The following is a 7,692-nucleotide window of genomic DNA, read 5'->3' on the forward strand; positions in this document are numbered from 1 at the left end:
TCTACCAACGAAAGAGAAGAACAACAAGATTTGGACTAGTGGATTGGCGAATGTTGCATGTGTTCTAGAAGTTTTTTACTTTAGAGACAATTTTCATTTGTGTGAAAACAATTTTGATTCACGAACAAGAAAAATTGTGCTACCAATAAAAAAGATTCATCTAAATTCGAAGGCATTAAGATGGATATTCAAGCTACAAGAACCTAATATGCACTTAAAATTGTTGGAAGCAAATAGTTTCCCAAAGTCACAGAAGACGAGGCTAGCATTATTGGAGAATTCATTTCGCCAAATTCTCAGGTTCCTTTCAAACTTTCTGTTATAGATATTTCTTATTTTAAACAGTCATTTAGGGTCTTTTGTTGGCTTTGTGCCGACGTGATGGGCTCAAAAAATACAACAAATGTTGCAAAATGTAGCCTCTATATGCTTTATCACATATATAGAAAAGATTGTATATTCGACTCGGTTGATACCATTTCTAAGGAATTAGCTTTTCAATTATTTAATTTGTCCAATACTAGTAGATTCTTCATGATGGCATATCTGATAACAACTTTCATTTTCAACCATGTATTCCATGACTTGTCATATAGTCCTAAATTCAATGTGAATCAAGAACCAATGTATTTTTGGTATCTTAACTTTGGAAGCTTAATGCTTCTTTAAAATTTTGCTTAATTCAAGATGTCTTTGCAAATCAGGTCAATTGCATGGTAACTGGATAAGAACCTCATCAAATATTTGCACAAGCCCTGTTTTTCCTATGGGGGTATGCATGAAAAAAGAGAAAGTAATACCCTAATTTGAATTTATGGATTTGAAGATAAGCCAGTGTTGCTCCCAAAATTTGTTATAAATAAGTATTTTGTTGTTGAAGTCTGCAATAAATATTGTGACTAGCTGGTTATATTTGAAAGCAAAAAGAAAAGACAATTTATCTCTTTGTATTTTGATGTTGGAAAAATCACAATGAAGAATGTGGCTCATGTTGCAGAGCTTGTAGAGACTTTACATTCTTTTAACTTAAATGTTGTTGAAGCCATTAAAGCCTTTTATAAAGAGGGTATGTTTAACATAACATGGAAACTATTGGGTATGAGAACTTATTTCCATGAGTTAGAGAGCAAAGCGAGGAAATTCATAATACATTAACAAGAAATAAAGGGCTAGTAATAGATACTAAAGAAATTGTTGAAGAATCAAGCATCAGTACTTCTGGAGAGAAATATATACCTTCCATAATCAATACTGGTGGGAGTTCATCTTGAAGTCAAAAAAAAAGAGAAAAGATATTGCAAGTACAAAACTACTTCACGGTTCACTATTAGGTAGCAAAAATGATAAAGAGCCTCTTAAAAGATTCACTCCAAAAATATTGTATACGGTTGAATCAACCAAATCCTAAGACTTGTCAAAACAAGAAGCGTTGAAGAAGCTATAGACATGGAATTTGACAATGTTGTGCCACCTAATTAGGTTAGCGCTTGTTTGGTACAAAATCAGAAAACAATGCAACAAATTGTTGAAGAAATTATATTTTTCGATGATCATCGTATCACATTACAAAATGAAAATTATGAAAACGGCAGTAAAAAATTGAAGATTAAAAAAGTAAAGGTTCATAACAAAAATGTTATTGATCAAGCAGAAATGAATGTTGATCTGTCTGGGTTTGGAACCACGTGGCTCATGAAATTGGATCAAGCTATTAGTGACATATTTTCACAACCTGTTAGCCAACACAAAGTAGAAAACCTGAGACTAAAAACAAGAATAAAATAGCCATAAAATGCTCTAAATCTAGGTCCTTTGTTAATGACTCCATTGTCAATACGGACACCACCATTGGCAATTTCTACCGCCGACACATCACATAGATTTGATAAGCCCATCAATCTCCTTAATGCGGTGAAAACATATATTATCAATAATATATGCGAAAGATTGCAAATTATTGAACATGCACGGCAAGCAATTTTTTATTTATAACATTTAGTACAAAGAACTAAGTCATTTGTCTAGTGCATTGAACGTGATCTCGAAAGAGACAAGTATTTCATAAACAATGACTTACATGCTTTTAGTGAGAAACTTCATTTACTTTTTGATCTAGAGAAAAAAAAAGCTAGGAATTGTTGAATGCTAATTGAATGAAGCAAATCAACATGGTCTCGGAGAACCAGAAGATTGGAGAGCATTATTTTTGAATGTGAAAAAATAGGGAATCAAACTATTAATGCCTATGTCAAGGCCATAGATATTGTGTGGGATCTAAACGGTCCAAACATCACATGTGACTTTGTATTAATTCTTAGACACATGTTGATGGTTGAATTGGATAAGCTAAAATAGTCAAAGACAACATAATTAGATAGTATAACTGATTTTAGTACAAAGGAAATTAGTAAATGGCTAATTGTTTTGTCAATGTTAATGAACAAAACTATGCTTTAGCTACACAGTTGCAAGAAAAAGATAGGGAAATTGAGAAGAGGATATTCAATCATCATGTTAACTAGGAAATTACAGATTCTCCCACGAAATATTACATCTAGGCCAAGCTAAATAAATTCCTTGAACAAATTGAAAATTTGAAAACAGTTGAAAGTTAAACAATGAGGATTTATGCTTTTACATATTGTGAGCTAGATTAAATCTTAGAAGATTCATTTTCCTATTTACTAATGATTAATTGTTCAAGTTTGTTAGATATGTTATCATGAACTAAGCCAATTTATCGATTCAGTTTATTGCTTTTCTTTGCAAGTACATTTTTTGTATTATGGTTCATGGGAGCCTAATCCTAGTTTCCATTGAGACAAATGCATTTACTTTTGTTGTTAAGCATAAATATTTTGATAAGTGCCTTTGGAATCAAACATTATTCAATACACGAAAATCTTTTGAAGTGGTTTCATATCCAAAATGTGAGTTCGGTTACATAACGCCTTCCATTTGCACATGCCTTCCTTTTTCCAAATAGTTTTGATTCAGAGCTAAATTATCATTTATTATGTGTATTTAATTTATTATAGAACAATTGTTGTTATTTTTTGAAATGCAGGTGTGGAAATTTAAAGAGCCAAAATGCGAGATGCCCATAGTGAATAAGCTAGTGAGCTAAGATATCAGAAAAGCCTCATTATGGATATAAGCAACCTCTGCAACAAAAAATATTGATCAGCGTAAAACAGTAGTCGTAAATATTGTATTTAATTCTGATTACTATCTTCCGATTATGAGTCGATTTACCAATTTTGTAAAGGTTCTCAGGAAATGTTTTGCATGAGATCTTGTATAGGTCTGAATTATGTGACATTGACCAAAAACATTAATTGAACATAAGTTTTGGAGAACTTGCTTTGATATTTTATACTATATACAATGTTCTGTAATTGAATTCTCTATCATTATCCAAAAACATTGATTGAAGACAAGTTTTGGAGCATATGCTTTGCACTTTTATATTATATATAATGTTTTGTAATTGATGACGATGAAAATGAACATTCAACAATAGTTTTGGATCTAATATATATGTTCCATTTATAGTATTTATTTTAATCATAGTTATGATGATTGACATTTGAATCTTGATACAATTCTTATTACTACAATTGTATTCGTTGTTGTTTAAGAATTTTAAACCACAAATATTGATTACTCTGTCCCAATTTTGAGACTATTCACCAATTTCATGGACAATTCTAAGATGATGTTTTGCATAAGTTTTTGAAAATATACTTTGAGCTTTTATACTATATCTAGTGTTCTTTTATTGATCAGAATGAAAATGAATGCTCAATAACAGTTTTGGTTGTCAGGAATTTATTACATACTTGGTGTATATTTAAATTGTAGCTAAGATAGTTGGAATTTGAATCTAGGTACAATTTTTGTTATTGTAACTATTTTCGTTACTGTTAAAGACTTTTCAAGCACAACCAATGATCACTCTATTCTAATTCTGAATTTGTTTGCCAATTTTGTGAAGTGCTCTGAAATGATTTTTTTGCAAAAAAATTCGAGGATATGCTTTGTGCTTTTACCTATATACATTGTTTACTTTCACACAGACTTTAGCCTATTACATGACTTGCTTTGGCATAGTAATTGGTTGGGCACATTCTTATATGTCTCAGCTTTTTCCTTTCACTACACATACTCAGTTTGGCATGTTCGTACACATTTTTGTCCTCGTAGACTTCTTCGGTATACCTATTTTCTGCAAAGAAATTGTTACAAATACGCACAAGTTTTGAATTTCCGTACACATTATGCCTTTCATAGATTTTTTCTGCACATTCTAATCATGTACAACACTTTTACGCAACTCAATAATGGTTAACCAAACTTACATTTTTTCCATTTGCAAATGCAATATGCGTAGTTGGCATATTTGCTTTAGCTTTGCACACATATTTATTTGACAGTCTTTAATTCATATATGCCTTGGTTTCACACATGTCTTATTTAACATATCTCTTAGTTGACAAATGACTGTAATAATATTTTCATCTTGTAACCGGAAGCATACTCTAGGTAGTTGGGTCAATAATCAAAGACATTTGTGTAAAATATTTACCCAATTTGCAAAAAAAACATTATGCGAATGTCTTTTTGCATAGATCCCTTATTTTTACCAGTGTTGGGGCTGGTAAGATTTTTTTCGAGAAGAGGCACTTGCAACATAGGTCAATAAACATTAGCAAATGAGAAATACTATCATTGTTCATTTTTTTTATATGTAAATGGCATTGGAAATCTAAATACAGTTATCGATAGACATTTTCGATTCCATACACTTGTTGCATTGGTCTATATGCCATCTTTATTTTTCCATGTTTCTATATGAGTAGTTAGAATAGTATATAGAGAAGCTAACCTCGAATTACCTTCTGCACAAGTGGATTTGAAACTGATTATCTATGCGACTATGTAGGGCAAACCATAATTAGTTTTTTAATACTAGATGTTGAACTTGTTATCACCTGGATTGATCCTCAGGCTGAAGGAAGGCAATGCCAGGGTAACCACAAACCACGCTTAGCCAAGTAGCTAGCTCTACTAGGCCAGGAGAGGGCTCTCTCCATAAGGGTCTTAGCCAAATTGAATAGATCTAGAAACTGATATTAGGCTAGGAATAGTAGCACAAGGTTTGATTTGATTTTGAATGGTTTTGTGGATCAGGAGGGGCCAAACAGTTAGGGCAAGGAAATTAGGTCAAAAGTGCAGGGTGTTTGATGGGGCAAGGTAGGCACAACGATTAGAATCTTAGGGTTTGATGGATGAGGTGAAAAGACAGGTGAGGAGCTAGGAAGAGCATGTAAACCTCATGGATTCTTCCTAAACTGAATAAAACACAGACTGTGAAATGTCTACCCAAAATAAAGCATAAAAGTTATGGATTTTGCCTTTCAGACTTGTATACATTCACATAAAGAATATGAAATGATGAAATGGAGTCAACAATACATTTTAACACATGAAAACATAAGAAAAACTGAACTGAGCATCATACCACATGGATCCCAAAGAAATAGCTACAATTTTTCATTAATCTCCTGCTGTAACTGGTACAAAATGGTGTCTATCAAAGCCTAAGCAATCCCACTGAGTCCAACCTTTACAATGAGAAAGAAAAAGAAGATATAGACCTCAATTAAACCTCCTCCCATCCTCAAGGATCGAATGCCTAAGATGAGGAACTAATCCATCAAAAGCTAAACAAGAAACTGGAATCTAGGAAACCCTAACAACTTGCCTCTAAAAGGGAGGAAACTGATTCATTTGATTTTCAACATAACTTTTGATCCAATGAATCTACCCTCCAGTAACTAATATTCATCTTATTTACATGCCTAGTCACCATTTACATCAGTAAAAACATCATCCATGAGAGAGAACCCAAAATTTACAGTCATGGCACAGTAAAGTGAAAATTTAGCAGAAAATTGTCCTATGTGTGGTGCCAGAAGGCTATGCGCAGCACTTTTTGCAAGGCCAATTTGGAGGCCTTCCCGGTGTACAAATTGAGCTCATGATAGCTCATTGGAAATCATGTCTTTTCTACTTTTCAAATTTGCCTTTAGTTTCCCATTTGGAGTTGATTTTACCCCTCAAAAATTGATTCTCCCAAGATTGCTTCTATGCGCAGCGCCATGGTCAAAAAGAGGGCAGAAAGGTCATTTTTTAGGTGTTTTTTGACCTTTTGGCTGACCAGTTTTGCTCCAAAAGCTTAGAAAATGCACAGGGTGCATGTACTCATCATTGTGAATCCAAAAATGTTGACCATTTCCTCATTGGATGCCCCTAGGAAAAGCACAGCGCTAGTGGCACTATGCATAGAGCCAATTTTTTTGAAGCAAAAACTGCTAAATTCTTCAAAAATTCAAAAATTCTCAAAACTTACTCAAAATTTATGGAGAACACCACCATCAAGTGTCTGGGTCAGCAAAGGAAGCTTCATCAAGCAACCTAAGCCTATCACCCTCATTTTTGCCTTTGAGGGCTTGTTTTAGCCTTGTCTTCATTTGCTTGACTCTTATGTTACAAATCTTGTTCTGGGCCCTGTAATGGCGAGCCATGTGCCTGATGATTTGATTGTCCCTGTTGGCCCTTTATAGCAGCTTCTCCAAATGCAAATTGACCCTATCAAGCCATATTTCTCTATCCTCTTCAATCTCCTTTTCAAGCCTTTGTTCTATAGTCAAGGTGGTTGGGGTTTCTTCCTCTTGCATTATTGATTTGCCTTTGTCACCTTGCCTCTTTGCTTTGAGAATTTGTAGCTCCATGAGGACCTATTTGTCACTTAGTTGCTTGTTTTCTTGCTCAAGGTATGAAATGACATACTTAGATCTCGCTAAGCTATCCATCAGTGCTTTGATCTATGCATCTTTTTCCTTTATGATTATATTTTCATTTGTCGCCTCATCTTGAGCCTCCAAGTCAACTATCTCAATGCCATGATGAATGTGTGGTTTTTCTGGTTCATCATGTTCCATCAAATCAAATTCCCTTTCTTCTTCATCATTGAGGCTTTCCTCCAGCATCTTTTCCTTCCCTTTATGCACCTGTTGCACCTATTGTACCTGTTGTGTTGATGAAGAAGGCAAAGCCCCTTCCACAGTTTGTGGAGCAAGCATTTGCCTATGAGTTGGTGAAGAAGGCAAGGCCTCTTCCACATCCGTGGACTAAACACTTTCCTTTTTGCTGCAAACAACTTTCTAGCCCCTCTCTGATATGTTTTGTAGGTTTCTAGCTTCTCAGCAACTTTAGTCTCTCTAGCCTTCTTACTTTTCTTTACTTTGGCACTGCTAGAAGGCCTTTCTGCTTCTTGAGGCACCGATGGAGGAACCTGAGGACCATTGAAGATGTCATTGGCAATAAATGTATCCCAGGAGATGTTGAGGAGTTTGAGATGATGTAGCACAATAATCTTAATCAAGGAATAGTGATAAATACTATTCATTTGCTGGGGGTATGGCCTTTTCTGTATAGTGTAGGCCATCTTCTCAATATTCCTGAATAAGAAGTACGGGATGTTCATCATTTTCACTCTTGTCAAGTGCATAAGAAGCCTAATATGATAAGTGTATAATCTAGAAAACCTGTCCTCGCATGTAAAATACTTCATAATGATCCTCATCATAGGGGCATACTTGTCGTGAAGGAATCTGAAAGGAAAGG

This window comes from Pinus tabuliformis, chromosome 2_1 (assembly GCF_031772625.1).
Source record: "Pinus tabuliformis cultivar Carrire ecotype Pingquan chromosome 2_1, CPIR1, whole genome shotgun sequence".
NCBI lineage: Eukaryota > Viridiplantae > Streptophyta > Pinopsida > Pinales > Pinaceae > Pinus > Pinus tabuliformis.